Below are 26,003 nucleotides of genomic sequence, written 5' to 3'. Positions count from 1 at the left end.
TATCAACTGCCAGGTCGTATGTGATGCCCAGTACATTATACTGAATGTGTGTGCAGGCTACCTTGGAAGCTATGACAATTCCCACATATGGCATCTGACGCAGCTTTGCCAGAGATTTACCAATGGGGACATCCCCTACGGCCACCTAGTGGGGGACGCTGGGTACACACTGGAACCGTGGCTGATGATACCTATTAGAAATGCACACACACATGAACAACAACACCATAATGAGACACACATACATGCCAGACATATAATAGAGCATGTGTTTGGGATGCTCAGGTCACGGTTCCGGTGTCTGGACACATCCAGTGAAGCCTTGCAATATTCACCAGCTACATGTACCCAAATTGTTATGGTATGTGCTATGCTACACAATATAATCCTGCAGAAACAGCTGCAGCAGGAACAGCATGGGGCAGGGCCACACAGCCCACCAACAATGCCAAGGCCTGCACAGGCACAGAGTGACCTGGAGGAGGAACAACCTGAGCCTGCCCAGTAGGCAGAAGGAGGCGTGCCCAGTATGCCCTGGCCTTGGCAATGAGGCAACGCATAGCACATGTACTGACACAGTAGGGACCCAGGGAATGCCATCTCTCTCTGACTCACACATACAGTAAACATGATGCCAAACATGGCACTACCTGTGCTCAACCATGTATAGGGAGTGTACTATATGCATCCGACATAGGCAGCCCACCAACACCATCCACAAGCCTGGCATGCCCGCAAGGTAAGTCAATCAACCTACCAATTGACATATGGAGTAGAATGTGTCATTACCTGTAGCTATGGTATGGATGTGAGCATGCAAGAAAATTAGAGGCTGGAAGTTATAGCAGCAGCAGTAGACATCCATAGTGGCACCATAACATTTGTAACACATACTGGAGTCACCATAGTAGCCAATACTACACAGGGTGACAAAACCCACTGCAGAAAATGTACTGAGTCACATGTGTGTCCATATGACCCACACATGCCAGTCAGGACGGTTCACATATCCAACAACAGTGTCAGGCAGCAGGACAGGTGTAGACAAACCCAAACAGAGCCTGTGCCATGGCCCCAGAATGATGGCTATGGTTAGCCACCCCCCAGGCCTACACAGACAGACCACAGCAGGGCAGCCAGTGGGATGTTAGTTATGAAGGGTAGGAAGTCAGACAATAATATGTAGGGCAACCAAAGCCATGATCTGTAGTACACTGGTATGCCTCTAGCCAGCATGATAGGTAAGACTACACACTGAAATGGAGTACCCGACATACCAGTACAACCCCTGCAAATATGTGTGCAAGTGTCAGGTGTGCCCCCCCATCTTATGTAGACGTATAGTAACAGTCAGGTGTGCCCCCCCAATCCGTGTAGAAATGTAGAAATAGTGAGGTGTGCCCTCCCCCCAACATACATAGAAATATAGTAACAAGTCAGATGTGCCCCTCCCAATCCTGTGTAGATCTGTAGAAACAGTCAGGTGTGCCCCCCCACTATGCAGAAATGTAGTAATGGTCAATGCCAAATGATGGATGGATACCCTGCAGAGACAGCATGCTACCTGTCAGTGTACAACACAAAGGTCAGCACTGCAGTACAAACTACCCGGACTTGACCCATACATGCAATACAGACAGCCATACTGGGCATGCTCATACACTTAGAGAAATGAAGGCAATGTAAGGCAACAACATACTGAAAGGTCATACTGGGCATGTTCACACACACTTAAACAAATGACGGCCATGTCTGCAAACACCAGTGGACCAGACATATCTGGCAGTTACAGTTGTTAGTGCAGACACCCATCAGTATGCACCACTCATGCTTTGCACACACAGTGGATAGGAATACAAACATATATGTAAGGACAACACACTATAATAAGCCAAAGGTAGATGGACTTAGATGTATGGAAGAGGGTGACTGTGACAAGGAGCCATCCAGGCCTGTCCCACCCAGCACACAACCAAAGGGCCTCAAATACATGAGGTACAGATGTCACTCACTGCAGATACTTGCCACCGGTATTTCTCAGCATTACAGACCATGTGGTGCATGTGCCAGCTGTGCAACATGACTGTACAAGGAATTTGTCATCTAGCAACTGTGAATTATGACCCTGTGTGTATCCGCATGTGGAGTGTCAACCCATACACGAATGGGTAATGGCTCATGCACACACACTGCCCTCCCCATAGCCCTACTATGACAAGCCCACTGAGGTCATCTAATGTGAAATACACTTTTGGGAGAGCTGTAGGCTAGAAATCTCCATGGTGCATCCCATAACTGCTGTAGTGTGATAAGCTATTTAGGTAGAACTTCGAACCCCACACATGGCAACTGTGTGTGTCTGTGTAGAGAGAAATGCTTTTTAGGCTAGCCACACTCCCCACAATTCAAATGCTCAGCCTTTGCAAGGCAGCTGATGTCATCCACCTTGTTATACACCTCTCAGAAGCTGTAGGCCAGTAATCTACATAGCGCTTCCTGTAAGTGTGTACCACTGTTTAGTGATAAACTAGCTAGGTTGGAGTTCTATCCTCATACATGGCAACTGTGTGTGTGTGTGTGTCAGTCTGTCAGTGTAGAGAGAAATGCTTTTTAGGCTAGCCACATTCCCCACAATCCAAGTGCTCAACCCTTGCAAGGCAGCTGATGTCATCCACCTAGTAATACACCTCTTGGAAGCTGTAACCCAGTAATCTCCATAGCTCATTCTGTAAGTGCGTACCGCTGTAGTGTGATAAACTAATTAAGTTGGAGTTCTATCTGCAGATATGGCAACTGTGTGTGTGCCTGTGTAGAGAGCAATGCTTTTTAAGCTAGCCACATTCCCCACAATTCAAGTGCTCTATCCTTGCAAGGCAGCTGATGTCATCCACCTAGTAATACATCTCTTGGAAGCTGTAGCCCAGTAATCTCCATAGCGCATTCTGTAAGTGCATACCGCTGTAGTGTGATAAACTAGTAAAGTAGGAGTTCTATCCCCAGATATGGCAACTGTGTCTCTGTAGAGCGCAATGCTTTTTAGGCTAGTCACACTCCCCACAATCCAAATGCCCAACCTTTGCAAGGCAGCTGTTGTCATCCACCTAGTAATACATCTCTTTAAAGCAATAGCCCAGTAATCTCTGTCGAGTGTCTTGTAAGTGTGTATCACTGCAGTGTGATAATACTAGTTAGGTAGGAGTTCTAACCCCAGACATGACAACTGTGTGTGCATGTCTGTCTGTGTAGAGAGCATTTTTTTTAGGCTAGCCACAATCCAAATGCTCAGCCCTTACAAGGCAGCTGATGTCATCCACTTAGTAATACACCTCTTAGGTTCATAGATTAGTACTAAGCTAACTGCCCTTGTGAGCCATTTTAAGCCTAGCCAATTATCCCTTGTGAGACTCAAACCCTGCACCTTGTGTTTGTAAGGCAAACACCTTAACCATTAGGCCACCCTCCCAACCCTAGGAAACTACATCCCAGTAATTTCCATAGTGCATCCTGTAGGTGTGTACCACTGTAGGGTAATAAACTAGTTAGATAGGAGTTCTATCCCCAGACATAGCAACAGTGTGTGTGTGTGTGTGTGTGTGTGTGTGTGTGTGTGTGTGTGTGTGTGTGTGTGTGTGTGTGCGTGTCTGTTTGAGTAGAGAACAATGCTTTTTAGGCTAGCCACAGTCCCCAAAATGCAAATGCTCAACCTTTGCAAGGCAGCTGATGTCATCCATCTAGTAAACACCTCTTGGAAATGGTAGTCCAGTAATCGCCGTAGAGTGTCCTGTAAGTGCGTACCACTGTGGTGTGATAAACTAGTTAGGTAAGAGTTCTATCTCCAGACATGGTGAGTGTGTGTCTTTCTGTGTAGACAGCAATACTTTTTAGGTGAGCCACTCTCCCCACAATCCAAATGCCCAACCTTTGCAAGGCAGCTGATGTCATCCACCTAGTAATACACCTCTTGAAAGCTGCAGCCCAGTAATCACTATAGCGCATCTTATAAGTGCATACCGCTGTCATATGATAAACTAGTTAGGTAGCAATTCTATCCCCAGACATGGCAACTGTGCTGGTGTCGGTGTAGAGCGCAATGCTTTTTAGGCTAGCCACACTCCCTGCACTCCAAATGCTCAACCCTTGCAAGGCAGCTGATGTCATCCCACTAGTAATACACCTCTTGGAAGCTGCAGCCCAGTAATCTCTGTAGCACGTCCTGTAAGTGCGTACTGTTGTAGTGTAATAAGCTAGTTAGGTAGGAGTTCTAACCCCTGACATAGCAACTGTGTGTGTGTCTGTCTGTGTAGAGAGCAATGCTTTTTAGGCTAGCCACACTGCCCAAAATCCAAATGCTCAACCTTTGCAAGGCAGCTGATGTCATCTACCTAGTAATACACATCTGGGAAGGTTGTAGCCCAATAATCTCCATAGCATATGCCATAACTGGGTACTGCTGTAGTGTGATTCAGAACCCAGGTAGGGTTCTATACCCACCCATGGCAGTTCTGGATGTTTTGTGTGTGTTACACTGTCTCTGTAGGGAGCAATGCATTTTAGGCTAGTCACACTCAATACATTTCAAATGCTCTCATTTGACAATCCTGCTGATGTCAGCCAATGTGATATACACCTTTGAGGAAAAAGTCCTGCAGTAATCACCATGGTGCATACTATAACTGCATAGTGCTGTAGTGTAATAAACTAATTAGGTAGGGGTTCTATTCATAGACATGACAGGTGTGTGGGTGTGTGTGCACATTTGTGTTTGCACCCCGTAACCTATGTGTAGGAGGGTGTGCGTGTGTGACACCTGGGCCCAATGTGTTGCGGGTTTTGCAATTGTCCTATAATGTGGCCCTAGTACATATCACAATGCCCACTGTACAGTGAAAGTAGCTGTGAAATTGCCAAAATGCTGGGGTGCATACAAATACCCATACATGTGACAACAAGGCCAGGCAATCATAGTTAGCAACCCCAGTATTACTCAGAGCACATTCTCAACCCATGTCTCATACACACACACATGGCGAGGCAACAGCCGAGATGTGTGTAGTACACTGCATATTAGCTATTGATAGTAACAATGGTGTAAATGCAGTGGCCTACAGAGGCCATGGCACTCTGTCCAGCAGTATGATAGGCACCTAATTGCAGACAGTGTGCCTTCGGTATGTTTCCCATGGGATGCCTGCAACAACTGTGGTTCCATCAAATGTGTTACGCAATGGACATACCATGCCTTACACACATGCCCTGTATGGACAGATGTCACTGATGCCAGGGAATACCTGTAGCATGCTACCAATGTAGGTGCAGGGTCAACCAGCTGTCCATTACCTGGCCCTGCTACATGAGGGCAGGACTGTCACATCTGATGATTACATTCTGTGTACACAACATGGGCCAGACAAACCAGGTACACATTCACATGCCAATATACATGAATGTGGGACGTGTGCACATCCCAAACACCATCCATATCATGGTGTATAGAACACATACATGCCAAGCATTCCACAGCACTGGCCACACACAATAGTAACCCAGGAGACTGGATGGTGTAAACTATCCTCACCTGTGTGGTCCATTCCGGACCCTACACCCCTTAGCTATAATGCAGACCATTCTCATGTGGCCTGGTGCCAAGGTATACCCCTCACTTAGTCTTGTACAGCTGTCTGGGGCCCTCACCCACTACACACCCATGAAGCAATGCACACATGCACACTGGTACTAGCACTCTGTGTCTGTGTGTGTGGTGTATGATGCTTCCGACCACAATCACAACCAGTACCACACCAAATGGCATACTGAAGCATGCTTTCTAATGTCATCACATAACCTTTAAACATAGAACCCAGGATAATCCCTGTGGGCCAATTCATACCTACGCATTACTGTATTGTGGCAAGGTAACTGGTTAGGAAGTGAATTTGTTACCCAGCCAAGTGTGGTAATGTGTATGGGTCCCTTACAGAGTGTGGCTGTGTTGACGCTGACATCTGTTCATGTGGACAGGTTCGTGCGCTACACCTACTGTATTGCAACAGTGTTGCAGATGTCACTCACCAACATGTAAGCTATGTGGTGCATGCATTAACTGCATACACATGTGTTAGCTATGCACAGCAGTCAGGTGTTTGAAACCCTGTATTGGTAGGTGTGTGACACAAACATGCTTACATTTTACTCACCCACACCTTCCCTGCCATACTTTATCTCTGTCTGTCCCACCTCCACACCCTCTATGGTGGATGTGGGATGTACACCTGCTTTGTTAGGTAGCAGCTTGTGTTTTGTAAGTGATGGTCATGATCAGCTGATGGCCTCTGCACCAATTGCAGTCCTCCTCTAAATGAGTTCATGTGGAACAGCTGTGGTAACATTCCCATAGCCAACTGCATGGTAACACACTCCAATATCTAGGAACCTCATTTTGGTGTTGGCCCTTTACATCCACTATAGGCAGGAACTAGAACTGTTGTTTGCTGAAATGCAGCTCAAATGGATTGGTGATTTACCACTAACAACTTACACTGTAGAAACAGGGCAACACGCAGGAGGGGGATGTGCCTGGCCTGACTACAGACTTTAAGTGCTGCTATACTGCATGTGGAGTAATGTTGGTTTCACAGTGTGTGTGTGTGGATATGGCTGTCCTACAAGTTGTAATACCTGCCATGTCAGTACTGTGTTTATGAGGAATCCGCATCTGCAGGGTCGTCTGCAGACTGGGCAGTGTGTTGCGCCCTTGGTGTCATGTATTACCCACAGAGCACATATCTGTGAACTGCAGAAGGTAGTGTGAGGATTGCAGTCTGTAGATGGTGAAAGCCCTGACAGTTACTGACTTCATAGCCCTCATAGGACACGTGTTGCAACAAACCCTGTTACGACAGTATATGTATGAGGTTAACACAGCAACATGTCAATATTGGCCCCGTGTATGTGCTTCCAGCCACAACTCTGTCAACCTTTGTACATATGTCATGCATTGCGAGGTGCTTGTGTGCTGTACACCATCATAAGTGTCATCATATCTGATAGCAAGCTGGGAGATATCAGACTGCTGCACATGTTATGTACAGTACAGGTAATATTTGCTGACATTATCAGGACATTCCATGGTCGTTTGTACAGTACTGAGGTCTGTGTAACTATGGTGACTGTCGACAGTGTGTGTATTATGAACATGTTCTTTAGCCTGTGTACAGACTGTGGTAAATATCATTGTTATAGGTCCCATCCTATCTGGTGTTACATGCTGCTCCACTGTATGTTACTGTATTGGTTTACATGTTTGTACGGCCATACACACACATATCCCATACCACAGACAGACAGCAGACCACACCATGTAGCAGCCCAGTATACATAGGGTTAGTCTGTGAGTGGCACATATGAGGATGTTGTTGAACAGATAGTCCATATACTGTACTTTTATGCTAGCTTACCATATGTGGCTGTGGCTGTGTTCACATAGGATGTGGTTATGCACCTTCACACAGCTGTATTGTACCCTGTGGTGTGGCATGCCTGCAGAGCCTGATATATATGCAGGTTCATATGCATTCTCCCATAGGAGATGTTGGCCAATGATGAGCCAGTCTGCCTCTAGCCTGCACAGTGCATTGTTACATGTCTAGCAGCTTAGTGTACTTATCCAGTGAGATGTCATGTGGAGATACTTGTTGGATGTACTGGTGCCGGGTCTCTCTTAACAGTTATGTATGTCAGACAGAGCAGTGAGATGCTGTACAGATGTATGTTACTATCTAATGGGTAGTATGTGGCCATGACACCCATGTACCAGCGGTATTATGTGACAGGCCAGATAGGGGTGTGTGAATGCATACCCATGGTGGCATATGTATACCAGTTGTTATGTGTTATACCCATCTACATGGCTAACATCCATATTGCCATGCATGGTACACAGGTTTAGCATTAAGGGGTTCTGTGTATACCTCTGGACTGTAAGGAGTGTTTTAGAATGTTCACATATATTGGCCAATATCTGTGCTGCCCTACACAGGTGTTTATGGACAGCTGCAGACCATACCTGGCATGGTGTGCAGTTCACTGCCTCCAGCCATGGACATGTGGACTGTGCTTGACAGGGGCTCCACAGGCACATGCAGGTACTGGTGTTGGAGTGCTACTCTCACCTGCTGATGACATTTGTCCACTGGTACCTCCTGGAACCGGCCAGGACCATGTACATGTGGCCTGCTGTGGTACGGTGTGGACAGTACACCCCCGCACTGCTGGGGCTACTACTGCCACTACAGGAGCCCCTTGGGATCCTAGCATGCCCATGCTGAGTGCCAGCTGTTGGTGTTGCTGGGCCACATCCTCGTGGGCATAGCCGCATCCCCACCACATGTTGAAGCACGGGCACACCATGGCTGATGAGGGCCATCAGCTTATCATGCCATCTATCCGCTTGCTCGTTAGAAGCACGGGCGGCAGCCGCCACTTCACCGAGGTTGTCGCCTTCAGTAGCAAGTGCAGCCCTCTGCAGCCTAAGGCCCTGTCTGGTGTAATGCTCAATATGTGCCTGCGGCACCATTACAGCCTGGAACATGCGTCTGATGGTTACAGCTATGCTGCCTATGCCATAGACATGATGTCCAGCAGCCCTACCACGAGCACCCTGGGACATCCACCTATGTGGCAGCCCGCCAGACATCCAGCTATACCTGCTGTGACTGGACACAATAGGCATGGTTACCACACTTTCCTGTGCAATGTCATTAAAAGCCAGCTGTCCCTCTGCTATGATCACTGTTGCTGGGGTGTGTATAGGCACTGTAACTGTGTGCGGGGTGGGGTGGATAAAAGGGGATGTCAAATGTATGTGCAGTGTTGGCCCCTGACATCCCCGCCTGTGCCTCACCATCATCATCATCATCATCATCCTTGGTGTCTATATGGACACCTACCTCAGATTGGGTGCAGGAAGGACCCTGACCCACCTTGCCACTGTGGAGGAAAACAATAACCACACTTTAAAATCTGTACAGCATTGCTTAACAGTACACACACACACACACACACACACACACACACACACACACACACACACACACACACACACACACACACACACACACATCTCCATACTACCTACCTGTCCATGCCTTTACAGACAGCCCCAAGTATATGTCCATGTGTTACCCATCCTTCATCACACTTATTAACATACACACATTGTTACCACTGATTAACATCACAGTCCACTAAATGCCCACACAAGCGGCCATGACACAAGGTCTGGTGCTACATTATCTGCCTGATCTGTGTGCAGTGGAGTAACATAATCTCAATGCTGTCATTCTGTATGCACCCTCTATATGGCCAGAATGATGTGCATGGCCCCTATATGTGTGGGCTACTATGTTGTAGCCATAATACCTCCCACTGGTGTGTCATGTGTATCTAATGCTCAGTACATGTGGGATATGCTGCTCCGTCGGCCCATCAAGTGTCAGCTGTAATATGTGGATACACTCCCTGGTGTTGAGTATTCCTTCCCCAATGCATCTGTAGAGCTGCATACATGGGCTGTTGGTAACCTCTCCGCTGACAGCAATATTATGTGTGTACCTGGGGTTTACCTTCCCGCTGGATGCCTGATCCAAGCTACAGGCCATATTATACTATATGCTGTCCTGTGAGCACATGACAGGTATTCCTGGTGTCCAGTGTGGCACTCCATGTCTATGTACTGCACGGTCGCAAAGCGGGGTACAGCCATATGAACACCCCACAATCACACGTGCATACATGGCCACACGCACAAACACACACATGCACACATGCATCATACATGCATCTACCTCCCACCACGTTTCCAGAGTGACCATGCAGGCAAACTAACTAACCACCAGGATGCACACACACACACACACACACACACACACACACACACACACACACACACACACACACACACAGGTGAGAATGCACAATGATAGTACACACAGTCCTCCAATTACCCATCTGCCAACATGCAGAACATATGGTACAGAACAGCATGCAGTTCAGCTATACTCACACCATGCTAGCAGCGGTATACATGTGTATGATGCGAGTGCTGTGACTAGGTGATGCCCCTTCCCCTGGATACCTCTGCAGCCATGTACACATTATTGCTGTGCACGTGTTCTGCACCCTGCCGTGTACTGTGCTAAACAACTCACAGGTGTCCAACCCATTGTGGAATGCGTAGTACTGTGTCACTTATGCTAGCTCTACCTGTCACAGCCCCTATGTGTTTCAGCAACACATACCTGGGATTATATGTGGACTGTTGTCATTGGTGAATCCCAGATTCCTGATTTACAGCTGTCAACATCAACAGACCATGTATGGCCACTGCAGAAATGCTTACACTGGCATCCATCACAGCATATCATGGCTATGGGAGGTGTACACACCGTCATCACTTTAACACACTCATCTGTGGTCTGGCATGGGACCACAACACTGCAGATCTTAGCTGTGCACACACCCGGTATGTAACATATGTCCTGTACATTCACATGCAGTGTCTACAGATTGTGTTAGGTGTGCGGCTGCTGACCGTGATGCATACACACCATGTGGAGATGTGTGTGCACACCCTTATCATGATGGTTTATCACACTTCTTGTTGTGTGTACTACAGCAGTCACTGCTCATGGCAGGGGTGTACCACCATGGGTTTTCTGCAATTGCCAGTGCATGTTTGGCCTACCTTACACATGTCCCCCTATTCTGCATGTTTGCAAGGTCCACTCATGTGCACATCCCATTGTGTTCACACAATGTCATCACTACTGGAGTGTGGGTAGGGTTATGGCTGCCACAGGTCCTGGACCTGACTATATGCAGATAGAGCCATTCCTACCATTGTTAGGATCCTTGCTGTAGTGCACTGGTGTTTCATGCTGAGACCTCCCTCCTCAGCATTTATGCAGATGCATGACAGGTAAGCCCTACACACATAGGTTCATAGGTTCATAGGTTCATAGGTTCATACCAGGCTATCTGCCCAAGGGCATTTATAAGCCTAGCCCATAGTTATTTGGCTTTCGCCACCCCTTTAGTTTGAATAAAACTATGCCTATTATTTTGCTGTGCCTCTGTCAAGCAGTGACACTGAAGTAATCCCTGGGGTATATCTGCGATCCCCCATCCATTGGTCAAGATTCCTCTTGAACAAGGCCAGCGAGGTGCTCTGCCTCACATGTACCGGGATTTTGTTCCACAGCATAGGGAGTCTCTGGGTGATGAATTTGTCCCTACAGCATGTTCTATTAATAACCGTGTCAAGATTTAAGTCTCCCGCCCTTGTGGTTCTGAGGGATCTAGATTTTTTGAGGTGAAGCATATTCATCAAATCAGGGTTTGACATGGCCTTATATGTCAGGCACAGGTCACCTCTGAGCAAGCGGTATGAGACTGAATAGAGCTGGAGTTCTTTCAGTCGGGCAGCATAAGACATATTTTGAGACCCTTTATCCTTTTGGTGAGGAACTTTTGGGGCCTTTCCAGCTGCTGCAGGTGTCGGGTCAGATACATTCCGAATGGGGAATTGTACTCAATCATAGGTCTAATGAGTGATGAGTACAGGGGGACGATGACCTCCCTTGATCTAGATGTGAATCCCTTCATGATCAGGTGGGCAATGTAGAAGGTTTTCCTAACTACTTTAGCAACATGAGTGTCAAACGAAAGGCTACTGTCAACCTGGGTCCCCAGATCCCTGATGACTTCTTCTGTGCTCAGTGGATTGCCACCCATATGGTAGCTAGGGGTAACCTTGTTTTTCCCAAAGGGTATGACTACACATTTCTTGGCATTTAAATTTAGGCCATGGCTCTGGCACCAGTTATCCGTTTCTGTGAGGCCCTTCTGAAGGATATCTGTGTCAGATGTGTTTTCGACTATGGCGCCCAGTTTGCAGTCATCTGCAAACTTTGTCAGCCATAACCCTCCTGTGTTTGCTTGTACTTCAGAAAAGTAGATGCCGAACAAGAGTGGACCCAGGACTGAGCCCTGTGGGACACCACTTGTGACAGGCTTTGAGTCTGACATGGCTCCAGCAACTCTGACCCTGTGGGTTCTGTCACTTAGCCAGTTTGCAACCCATCTTGTGATGTATGGGTTTACATTCAAGCTGATGAGTTTTTCGATGATACCTGAGTGGGGTATTGTGTCGAAGGCCTTTGCCAGGTCAAGGTAGGCTGTATGGACTGCCTTTCCCTCATCAATGGCCTTGGTGACTGCCTCGAAAAAGTCAACCAAGTTTAAAAGCCACGATCTGCCTTTGACAAAGCCAAACTGGGTTGGATCCATGTGTCGGCTTGCAGTGTCCCATGCACTGCACACCACATGTTGCAGCTTAGACCCAGCTGATAATGTGGACTAGTGTAATGATGTATGCCATAGTTTACCTCAGCAGCAGTTGGCATTGCCTTACAAGTATGTACACTGGTGCTGCACTGTATATGGATGTTGTCCAGAACATGTCATTACTGTAGGCCATATCTACCAACAGTATGTTACCCCCTGTGGACACACTCCACAATGACAGGATGTTAGTTGTCATACAGGTGTGTGACATACCCTTTCAATATCCCATCATGTCCGCCCCTGTGAGAACATGCATTTCACAGCAACAATACATACACATGTACAGCATGCATTCAGAGTAGGTGTGTTAGATGTGTGCATGGAATATTACATCACCATTACAAGTTTGGTGTGTTGGCAAGCACCTACATAATACATACTCACCAGCTTCTGGCTGCTGCCTTGCTGTTACACCAGAGGGACTAACATAATTGGGTGAGAGATGCAATGTCAATGCCCACATCTGTGGCACTGCTACAGGCCGGGTGCAGTACTACCATAAATCTACTTTAAATGCACATAATACTACCACATCTGGACATCTGATTATCACTACAATGCAGCAACACATTATTTGTATAACATATAAGATATGCATGATCTACATGTATCACTGTGGATATTTACACAACCGTGGTCTACTGATGTGCCCTGTGTCCTTACCTGCAGGCTTCTCAGCTGTTGTGTGGGTGACACCCACCTCCATAAAGGGGTCCAGTGATAGATGTTGTTCAGGATGGGCAGGTGCCAAGAGGATGGCCAGGAGCTCCTCCACATGTGTAAGGGGGGATGGATGGCATGGTACCCCCCTGTGGCAAGGTGATGTCCCCGGACTGCAGCAGCACGCTAACGGGCATTGCAAAGCAGGTCGGTTCAGTGATGCCGGACCTGTTCATAACTGCGGTTATGCAGGCTGACATCATTGACCCTGTGGATGAGATTGTTCCACAGGGTGGTCCACTCCTATTGTTCCACTGCTGTCCTGCCAGACTGGACCTGATAGTCTAGTACCAGGTGGTTGATTATCACTTCATTCTCCTCTGTGGAATAAATTGGTAGGCAGCTGTGTGCCATCGTGCCTGAAAAACATGAAGATGGGAACAGGCCTGAGTGACTCAAATGGCAAGGTTACCACGGTTCATAATACACATCTCTGTCACCCCCCCCATATCAGCATCAACAGACTATACACACAACTCATTAGGTATGGCTACAGCTTAACTACCATTTGGACAGATTATGTAGTGTACCACACCTTCTGCTATGTGATTGTAGCCATGTCCCCTGTGTGGACACTAACATTGCGGGCCTGTTACAGACTATTCACTTGCATGCCATTGTCAGCGTCACTATGGTTACATATATACCAGTGGTATGGCTGCTCTGAGATTGCTGCACATCTGACAGTCTGTGTTATGGGGGGGTTCTATGCATGCTGTTGGACATGTACCAGGATTGTGTAGACTATTACTACCTAAATATGTACTATGACAGTGACACATTAACATGTATATGTTCCATTGGCCAACTGATCCACCTCTCCACACCCATCTGACCAGGATACCTGGCCACATCACATGTGTGTGCCAACCTGGGGCCTCCTTGTGTACTGTTACAGCCATACCTTCAGGCGGAACCACCCAGGGGATGTTGGCCCACCTGCCCCCGGCCACACACCAACATGTCCCTGTCCCCTGAGCTCAGATCTGGGTCTTTTCCATACCAGGCTCCACAGACACATGAGGGATGTGCTACATCTGTCTGAGGCACTCAGTATACATTCACATGACCAACATGCTCCCCTGCTCAGCCACCAGACCTGGCATCATCAGGACGTGGACTGCTTTTGTGAGTGGGAGTTGGAGGGAGCCTTGTTCCCATTGTGGCCATATTGGGGACCATGGGGCATCCACATCACAGACCACACACACCATCCATGGTGTTTACCCACCACATGTGTCACATACCACCCCTGCAGACTGTCTTCTATATCTACCAATCCTGACCACCTTCATGTGTGTATCTGCCATACTTCCCCATATTCCCATCGCATACTTCACAGACAGGGCCATTGTGGTGCTAATATGGGACTAACATGTGACATACCCATCCATGGTGCACACACTGCCAGCTGTAGATATCTGTCTGTATTGCTATGTGTGCTACTGCCTCGCACATTGCACACATCACTGTGGTAGTGATATAGGGGACATGTCTTACCATACATATCTGTTTGTGTGTGTGTTTGTACGGATGTTGACATTTGCATATCGGTATTTATCTATATGTGTGTAGATATATGTGACTACATATATATGAGCACATATATATGTCTACACATGGGAGTATGTATATTTATGGACATACATGCTGATATACATATATATCTTTAAATATTATATATGTGATATATGTACACATATGCATACCTATATGTGGGGTACATTCAGACATCATCTCCGCAATCTCACAACACCTTCCTGCACAGCTGCACTGTTCTGCCTTGCTACAACACAGACAGGTGCCACATATAGATATGGCCTGGCATTAGGGGGTATATGTAGGGGCGAATTGCAGGTAATCCTATTACACACCTATGTTATTCAGGCATGCTACACTACAGATTCTCCTGTGGATCCTACCAGTGGTGGGCTGTGGCTCCCACATGTCAATCATAATGGCATTACTTCCACCACCAGCTATTGGCCACATAATATGTATACTTCCCATTACACAACACACACTATGATGGATTACATCTTGTCTCTCAGTTCTGACATGCACAGTTAGCGGCTATGGCCCGCTACACACATGAACAAACACTATTATCCATAGCAGTTGTTCAGTTGAACATCATCACAACAACACCTTCTTCTTCCTCTTCTTCTTTCGGCTTTTACCGGTTAGGAGTCACCACAGTGGATCATCTGTCCACACATGATTGGCAGTGGAGTTTTATGGTGTCGTGTTGCCAGCCCGGTGCCCAACCTTCCACAGAAGGCACACACACGCACACACACCTTGGGCCAATTTAGAGTGTCCAATTCACCTACTGCATGCCTTTCGGATATGGGAGGAAACCGGAGCACCCAGAGGAAACCCATGCAACCACAGGGAGGACATGCAGACTCTGCACAGAAGGCACCCCTAGCTGAGAATTGAACCGGAGAACCTCTTGCTGTGAGGTGGCAATGCTAACCACTGCACCACCGTGGCCGCCCTATCACAACAACACCTGATGGCACATATAAATCATTCTACATTATCTATCCCGTTTCACTCACTCACTCACTCACTCACTCACTCACTCACTCACTCACTCACTCACTCACACTCTCTCACTCACTCACTCACTCACTCACTCACTCTCCCTCTCTCTCGCTCTCTCTCTCAGTGGATTGAGCTGCTTTGAATAGATTGCAGCCTAGCTTTTGTAGGTGATGCACATGATCAGGTGATGGCCTCTGCACCAATCGGTGTCCTCCACTTGCTAACTGCATGCAGCTTGCTGTGTAGTACTTCCAATTACCACTGTCATGGCAACCACCTACTATAAATCCCCACATCATGTGGGTGTGGTCCTGTACCTTTCCTGTGTGATGAGCATCCTTCCTGTGTATGGGCATCAGTGTTACAGACAGCAGGTAGCAATACCTCTTACAGGAGAACCAGCACACTCAGGCCAGCTACATTTATGTAGGAGGTTCCAGAAATGCAGAGTGTGAGTAGAGTTGTGTTATACTTTGTATACTACTGGTGTTACAAGGTGTGTGTGTACATACTAGTTTACCTTGGAATGCAGTCTGCCTGCATAGCTCTCAACTATGGGCCTATCCACTTGGTGGCCAGAGGTGTGCGTATCATGTTATGTCTGTCCACCACACAAGTGCTGTGTCAGATATTTCACTGGCAGTGTGTGTGTTGAGTGCTATAAGTACATGACAACATCCATTTATGTTTTTAACCTCAATTCCCTGACTAAAGGTATGTTGCAGACTATCCTGTAAAACCAGCAACTTGCTTAGTGTATGGAAACAGTTGTCCACATATGGGCCTGTGTTCCAGCCTCTGTCCTCCACCTACATACCAAGCTTTGCACATATGACATGCTGTCAGGGGTTGTTCTGTAGTGGGCTGTGAGTATATCACACTGCCATTGCTGCCATCAATCCACTGCTGTTGTATCCCCCACACATATGGTGGGGCTGAGGCCATATATGTGTGGGCTTCACCTACACAATACATGTGCACCCTTATGCAATCCAGAGGCAAGTGTATATAACAGGGGTATATGGGCCTGTATTATTGAGTCTAGGGGGGATGCACCATAAATACCCTAGGCTGTACAAAATTTGGGAGAATCAGGGGTGCACTGCCTTAAGGTCTCTGGATGTACAGTACCATACACTTCACCTATATTTACACTACTTACATACATTGGGTTAATGCAGGCCTATTGCCACCTGCCATACAGACTGTTCTGTTTGTCAGTGTGCTTGTAATGGTGTCAGTTATGCCTTATTATGTAACAGTTACATCGCATTTGGTCAACTGATGTATTTCCCACCTAGTGATTTTGTACAGAGTGTAGCTAGGGGTTGCTGTACTATACACCTGCATTACTTGCTGTTGATAGTTTGTTATCCTGTGGCCCAGTCTGTCTTTACTATTGTACAATTTTTAGGGCATGGCCTGGACAGCAACAGTTGTGAACCTTTCCAGACTACTGTATTAGTATAACTGTTTCACAGGTGCATTACTCTGTTTATATGTGTGTCAGTGTCTGAACATCTGTAATACATGGCATATACAACTGTAATAGTACACAAATGAAGGTTATCTATGTCTGAAAACCTGTGTGTGGTCTTTTATCCTATGATCTTTCTGTGGGCATATGTTGCAGGCAATGATAGGTTCATAGGTTAGTACTAGACTAAATGCCCTTATGAGCCATTGTAAGCCTAGCCAATTATCTCTTGTGAGACTCAAACCCTGCACCTTGTGTTTGTAAGGCAAACACCTTAACCATTAGCCCACCCCCAACCCCGATTGTCATTTGTATGGGTGGCCCATACAGTGTCCAGTTGTTAAGGTGTTAACTGTAGGCATAGTGGCTGTTAAACAAGGTGTGCACCTTCTAGATATGCATCTTACTATACATGCCTCCTTGTGTGTCTGTGTAGTCACATGTATATCTACATATATCTAGATATAGCTATATATATCTGTATATCTGTATCTGCATATATGTGTCTATGTATATGTATGCTGGGGATGTTGATAGCTGCCATATATTACATTTCCTATGGGTGGCCACACTGTACTGCATGATATGTTACTAATACCAGCCTGACATCATACAGGTGGGTTGTAGTACTGTTTACATGTGTGCACATGTCATGTAAGGTCCTGCTTATATGATCTGTAACACTTTAGTGTATTGCAGGGCTGACGTGTTTGGCTGTGGGGGGGGTATGCCTATTCGTACATGACGTATATTATTTTGGGGTGTCCCATCGCCATTAACGGTGCATGTAGACATATTTGTGTTTGTCAATCTACCATTGCTATCTACAGATGTGTGGCCATATATATATGTATATATTGCTATATATATATATATATATATATATATATATATATATATATATATATATATATATCTACATCTATTGATATGTTGTATCTGTTTAGATATTACTATATTTACTCACACAAGTACATTTACATGTCAGAATACATTCTCTGTACTGTTGAATGACTGGTCTGGTTGATATGTTTTGAATACATCAGGGTTATGTATATTTGACATGGCTTAGTGGTAAATCACTTTGCCTATGGTGTGTGGAGTACTGCGTTTGGAGCCTAGCAGAGGCTGTTTATTTTGTTGCTGGGGAGAACATGGGCCATTGGATACAGACTGGTTAAGGCACGTTTAGTCAGTTGTTAGCGTGTTTGCATGGAGGTAAGCACTGCTAGCCTGCAGTTACATCTGCTTACAGGGTGTTAGTTTCAGCGTTACTTAACCAGTGCAGGCATTGCTTACCACCATGCAAACAGCCTCTGGCCCACTTTCTAGTGCTTACATATGCTTACTATTGCTTATTTGTACTTAAACCTGCTTACAAGTGCCTTATTCAGTCTGACACTGATACTTCACATGTGCATTTCTTGCGGTATTCCAATATATATATATATATATATATATATATATATATATATATATATATATATATATATATATATATATATATATATATATATATATATATATGCTATTTAGTGGGTTTTGCAACAAAACTATTGGTTATAACGTGCTATGCCATGTAAAATTGACTGTGCTACAGTGGGACTTGAACCGGGAATACCTGCTCATTGGGCGTATGATCTGCCCACTATACTATTGCTGTTCTGCTTCATTTACATATTTCTACCATAATGTCATACCCATGCTTCCTTCCCCCACCCCCAGAGCTCCACGTACACAGCAACCATCCATTCTCCAGTCGCTAGCCAAGCCATACCACACCTTTACACATTGTCCACTCTGCATGTCTTGGTACTCATCCAGTATACTGTCTCGACCCAAGTGTCTGCAGGCTCTTCATCCATTTAGTCCACATATGTACAAATCTTGCTTTGATCATCCTCCGATACTGGTGCAAACATCGATGTGACTCACTATTTTTGGTTTGTCCCACCAGGGACAGACCTGTTGTGTCAAAATTAGACTTAGTTGGTCTACACTGTTTCTCCCATTGGTAGCATCCTGCCAGGGGTTTGAGAAGCAGCGGGTTACTCACACACCTGGCCAGCTTCATCTCCCCGTTCCGTGGAACCGGTGTCCCAGGTTTGACATTCTGTGCATGAAGCACACCCACACACCCCCTTGACGTGCACCGTTTTGTATTATTCTCTTAAGTATTATGCAAGACTACTGTTCTCCCAGTATGATTGGAAAGGCACTGTTTTTATGATATACATAGACTGCTCATAATACTGTATTTGAGCAATGTACATATGATTGCTCATAGTAATCTACATAATTACATACATTTCCTATACTGTTGAATGACTGTGCTGGATGATATGTTTGTGATAACAGCAACTGTATGTGTATCTGCCATGGCTTAGTGGTAAATCATTTTGACTATAGTGTGCATGGTCCTGTGGTTGCAACTTTGGAGTGCAGATTAATTTGTTGCTGGGCGCGATGACAGCTACAGAGCAACTAAGGCACTTTTGAGCAATAGTAAGCGGGTTTGCACTGGTTTGCGCTAGGGTAAGCAATGCTAACCTCTGGTTACGGCTCCTTACACTGAGTTAGTTTCTACATTGCTTAATCACTGCAGGCATTGCTTACTGCTGTGCAAACAGGCATAAACCCACTTACTGCTAAACGTACTTACTCCTGCTTACCCCCACACTACTTTATTTATTTAATTTACATTTGTTGACCGGGAAACTCCAACTGGATGCTTGTCCATTATCAGTGGAGGCCCGGGGAGACAGGCTCCACATTAAGACTCAGCTAATCATTACAAGTAATACAGAGGTGTTCACATTCATAGAAAGTGACAGACTCAACATAGCAAATTAATATATTATTCATGCTTAGTTTAAGTTAACATGTAGGTATTATTCATGCATAGTTAAAGTTTACATGTCAGGTATGACGGTTGACAAAGGTCGGTTTAAGTTGATGTTAGATTCCATTTTAACAGTTGTGGACAGGATACACTCATGTAATCAGGTTAGATTTAGTTATTCCATACTTGATTGGTAGAGTAGAAGTGAATAGTGAAGGAGTAGGTAGGTAGTTAGGTAGAGGGGGAGACATTGTAACTGTATATGAGATTGTGGGAATGATTAGTAGGGGTGCAATAGGGGTGGTTTAAAGGATGTTGGGATATGTATGCGAGGCAGGACAAAGAGGTTTTAGTTTCAATAGTTGATGTAGGGGTATAGAGTGTAAGGGGGGGATTTAGCCAGGTGGTGAGCATGTGCAGATACAAGTGTGCTTGAGGTGCTCCTATAAGTGTTTTTTAAATGTGTCCTTTGAGACAGCTGAGGTAATAGATGTGGGTAGTGAATTCTAGCTTCTTCCAATATAGTTGTAGAAGAGGGTGTCACCTAATTGTAACTTTAAACTTTAAAAAAAAAATGAAAAAGGGGTTGATAGGTAAGTGGTGTTAAAGGGGCACAATGAGGGAATGACAGTAGTGGAAATAGCCAGGGATGTGCAGGACGGCAGAAGGGAACATCCACAGCTGGCCATTTCATCTACAGCAACAGCTGTGCATATACACTGAATTTGGAGGTAGATTTGAACACTCACACCCCTGGGTGGGGGTGAGGACAACAATAATAAGTTGTGATGCCAATTAGAATGGATTACATGCTTACAGTAGGGAGCTGCAACCATGTGTTATTTGGTGTTATTTAGTGGGTTTTGCACCAACAAAATTGGTTATGATGTGCCTTGTCATCTATAAAAGACTGTGCTGCAGTGGGACTCATACCAGGAATGGTTGCTTGTTAGGCGACAGCTCTGCCCAATTCACACTATTGCTTACATCCATGAAGGGGTCCGATTAGAACCGCTCCAGCAAACACCTGCACGCCTAGACCCAAAATTACATACCCATAGTCCCCCCCCCCACTCCTTTTCCGCAGCCCTCATCCTTTCTCTGTATGCAGGTCGGGTCTAACCACACCACTACACACTGCCCACTCTACACTTCTCAGGACCCATCATGTACATTGTCTCGACCCATGGATCATCAGGCTTTCCCGACCTTGTAGTCCGGGTACATATGCGCCCTGCCTTGAGGCATCTGTGTAATGGCGGATATCTGAAAATCCTAGAATTTTTGGGTTGCCCCGCAAGAGACGTTCCTGTCTTTGTTTGTAGATTAGACTTAGCGGGCCCACAATGTTTCTCCCACTGGTAGTATCCTGCCTGTGGTTTGGGAAGCAGTGGTTTATTTCCTTTGTTTGTGTATTTGTATGTTTCACCTGTTTGGCTGGGGAGGGGATATTGGTACATGTAACACATATGTTGATCGAGACCCCTCACCCCCATTGGCAGTGCCTGTATATATATATATATATATATATATATATATATATATATATATATATATATATATATATATATATATATATATATATATATATATATATATATATATATATATATATATATATGTATGCATACATATATATATTGCTGTATATTTATGCAACGACATATAGATGTATGGATATCTGCACATGTATATATCTATATGTGGATATTTATATATATGTATGTCTATATATGTATACTATTTAGTTCGATATATACACACACACACACGCACACACACACACACACACACACACACACACACACACACATACACACACATACATCTACATATTTAGCTACATGTCCTGTAATGTTGAATGGTATTGCTGGATGCTATGTTTGTAGAAATGTCAGGGTTAGGTATGTCTGTCGGTGCCCGAACAGGCTTAAACCTGCTTACTCCCACTTACCCCCATTCTACTTTATATATTTATTTTACATTTGTTGACAGGGAAATGTTTGTCCATTTTCAATAGTGGCCCGGGGAGTAGAGCTCCACAGTACAACCCAGCTACGCATTACAAGTAATACAGAGGTGTTCACATTCATAGAGAATAACAGACTTAACATAGCTAAGTAACATATTCTTCATGCTTAGTTTACATTAACATGAAGGTATTATACATGCTTAGGTCAGGTTTACATGTCAGGTATGACTGTTGACAAAGGTCAGTTTAAGGTGAAGTTAGATTCCAGTTTAACTGTTCTGGATAGGTTTCACTCAGGTATTCAGGTTAGGTTTAGTTATTCCATACCTGTGTGGTAGAGTAGAAGAGAATAGTGAAGGAGTAGGTAGGTAGGTAGAGGGGGACATTGTAACTGTATAGTAGGCTGTGGGAATAATTGGTAGGGGAGCAATAGGGAAGGTTTAAAGGATGTTGGGATATGTATGCAAGGCAGGACAAGAGGTGTCTGTTTCAGTAGTTGATGTAGGGATATAGAGTGTAAGGTGGGGGGGGGGATTTAGCGAGGTTGTGAGCATGTGCTGATCCAAGTGTGCTTGAGATATTCCTTCATGTGTTATTTACATGTGTCCTTTGGGACAGCTGAGGTAATACATGTGGGTAGTGAGTTCCAGATTCTGCCAATATAGTTGGGGAAGAGGGTGTCACCTGCTTGTAACTTTAAATTTTAATGGACATGACAAAGGGGTTGATAGGTAAGTGATGTTAAAGGGGCACAAAGAGGGAAAGATAGTAGGGGAAATAGCCAGGGATGTGCAGGAAGGCTGGAGGGAAGGTCCACAGCTGGCCATTTATTCTACAGCAACAACTGTGCATATACACTGAATTTGGAGGTAGATTTGGACACTCACACCCTTGGGTGGGGGTGAGGACAATGATAATAAGTTGTGATGCCAATTAGAATGGCTTACATGCCTATAGTGGGGTGCTGCGACCATGTGTTCTTTGGTGTTATTTAGTGGGTTTTGCAACAACAAATCTGGTTATACAATGCTTTGCCTTGTAAAATAGACTGTGCTGCAGTGGGACTCGTACCGGGAATGGCTGCTTGTTAGGCGACAGTTCTGCCCATTTCACACTATTGCTTACATCCATGAGGCGGTCTGATTAGAACTTCTCCAGCCAACACCTGCATGCCTTGACCCATAATTTTATACCCATATTCCCCACCCCCCGCTTCTCCTCTGCAGCACTCATCCTTTCTCTGGGTGCAGGTTGGGTCTAACCACACCACTACACACTGCCCACTCTCTACTTCTCGGGACCCGTCTCATATGTTGTCTTGACCCATGGGTCATCAGGCTTTCCCATCCTTGTAGTCCAAATACATACGTGCCCTGCCTTGATGAATCAGTGTACTGACGGGAACCAAATAACCAAACGTTTTGGGTTGTCCCGCAAGGGACATTCCTGCCTTGGTTTCTAGATTAGACTTAGAGGGTCCACAGTGTTTCTCCCACTGGTTGTATCCTGCTGTGGTTTGAGGAGCAGTGGATTGTTTACTTTGTTTGTGTGTTTGTTTGCATGTTTCACCTGTTTGGCTGGGGGGTAACGGTACATGTTCCATGTATGTTGATTGGGCCCCTCACCCCCATTTGCAGTGCCTGCGGTCATATATGTCATTCTTATCTGCTGTCTCATATCATAGATATATATCTGTGTATATACACTCACACACACACACACACACACACACACACACACACACACACACACACATATATATATATATATATATATATATATATATATATATATATATATATATGGATGCATACATACATATATATATATATATATATATATATATATATATATATATATATATATATATATTGCTGTATTTATATCTAATGACATATAGGTGTATGGATTCTGCATATGCATATATCTATATGTGGATATTTATATATATGTATGTCTATATATTTATACATATGTAATACAGGGAGGGTGAGGTATATATCTATTTAGTTTCATTTACATATTTAGCTGCATGTCCGGTAATGTTGAATGGTATTGCTGGATGCTATGTTTTTGGAAACGTCAGGGTTATGTATATCTGCGGTGGCTTAGTGGTAAATCACATTGCCTATGGTGTACAGGCTCCTGGGTTTGGGCCGTGCAGGGACTGTTTAATTTGTTGCTGGCCAGAATGAGGCCCGATGGATACCATGGAGTGGTTAAAGCACTTTTACTCTGTTGTCAGTGGGTTTGGGCGACGGTAAGCACTGCTAACTTCCGGTGACATCCGCTTACACATGGGTAGCCTCCCTATTGCTTACTCTGTGTAAGCACTGATTCCCGTCATGCAAACTGACTTGCATCTGCATAGTTGTGCTTATTTATCCTTACTACTGATCTATTTTCAACAGTAATAGTCTACTGGTTCTTGGGGGGGGGGTGGATTTGGCAAGTGTATGGGGTTATCATTCATTACACTGCTTCCTACTCCAGTTTACACATATATGTTATTTATTAGGTTATACAATTAAATATATTGATCATAACAGTATTTGACATGGAAATGGAATGTACTGTAGTGGGACTCGAACTGGGATTGACTGCCCGTGAGGTGAATGCTCTGCCTACTACAATATTGCTGTACTGCTTCCTTTGCACATATCCTGCTTTTAATCCTCCTTTTGCTATTTCAGCTACATTAACAATAGCTAAGCGCTGGGCACACCTGCGCACCTATGGTTAGCTTTGATCGGTGTTTTAAATGCTATAGATGGGGTTCATCTTTTACTTTATATGTCCTGTTGCTGTTGTTCATGTGGGGGTCTGTTGGTGGGGATATGGGGACACCTGTGAGCAATCTTGCTCATTTCTTAACAGCTTCTGCTGTTCGACATGGGAGGGGCATGTTTATTCTGAGAGCTCTGCTCTCAGACACTCCCCTTGCACTTGTACACACTCCGTGTAAGCCTAGGAGCTCAGCCAGCGTGTCTTCATTACTATGCATGGTGCGCTGTCATCCTCTCCTAAACGGGTGCTTCTGTGCAGGACTAAACTAGTCCTGCATGGAAGTTTAGTAAATCTGGGGGCAAATCTGTTGAACACACAACCTTGCTGTGCAATAAGCAAATGGTATTTGTTTCGCCCACCCCCAAAACAACAGGCAAATGAAATGTTTGTGCAAACCAAGGAATACAACATAATTCAGTTGTTATATATGCTTTCAACGCAATCCTCACAGAATGTGTACACACTTACAAGAGCACAGTTAATTTTATTTTATTGCTAGCCACCTTCCATGTGCCAGCACTCCCCTGCAGGTGTCTATAGGCCATTTTAGAAGCATAATACCCATGTGCCATTGATAATATAGTACACTACATTTCCTTGAAATAACATAGAATATTGTAAGATAATCAGTTTTAACAATGACACTTGTGATAAAAGTTATTAAGATGTCTATGTGAGGAAGTAAATGCCTGCTAAAATGCCTTTACCAAAAGTAGTGAATTATAAGAGGTGCATACTATTAAAAGTTCCATTTTCTAATGTATAATCTATATATGTATACACACACACACACACACACACACACACACACACACACACACACACACACACACACACACACACACACACACACACACACACATATAAATGTTCTTTCCAACATGTTAACAAATTTAAAATGCATTTGAAAAAATACAAATCATACCATAGCAAGATCAGAAGTTTTCTGCAGATAAATCAAAAGGAATATCCAATCTTCTGTGTTCTCCAAATGCACAAATCCCCCACCTTCAAGTTTCCCAGATACATGGTTATATTTTTATAGTATAGATTCAGGCCTCTGAGCATGATAAAGATGCAAATGAGGTGTGAACTCATTAGAATTGCTGAATCCCAAACTTTTGACTTTGTGTAGCTTGCGTAAACATAGTGCAGGCACTGCCTCAGTGTTATTTTGTTAATGAATTGCAGCTGTGAATGATTAGTGTTAGGGAGAAGGAAGACAAAATAAATAGTCAGACTACCTTACCTGC

The sequence above is a fragment of the Protopterus annectens genome, chromosome 1.part2, assembly GCF_019279795.1.
Source record: "Protopterus annectens isolate FY-2018-M chromosome 1.part2, PAN1.0, whole genome shotgun sequence".
Classification (NCBI taxonomy): domain Eukaryota; kingdom Metazoa; phylum Chordata; order Ceratodontiformes; family Protopteridae; genus Protopterus; species Protopterus annectens.
Note: the sequence above shows the minus strand (reverse complement) of the source record.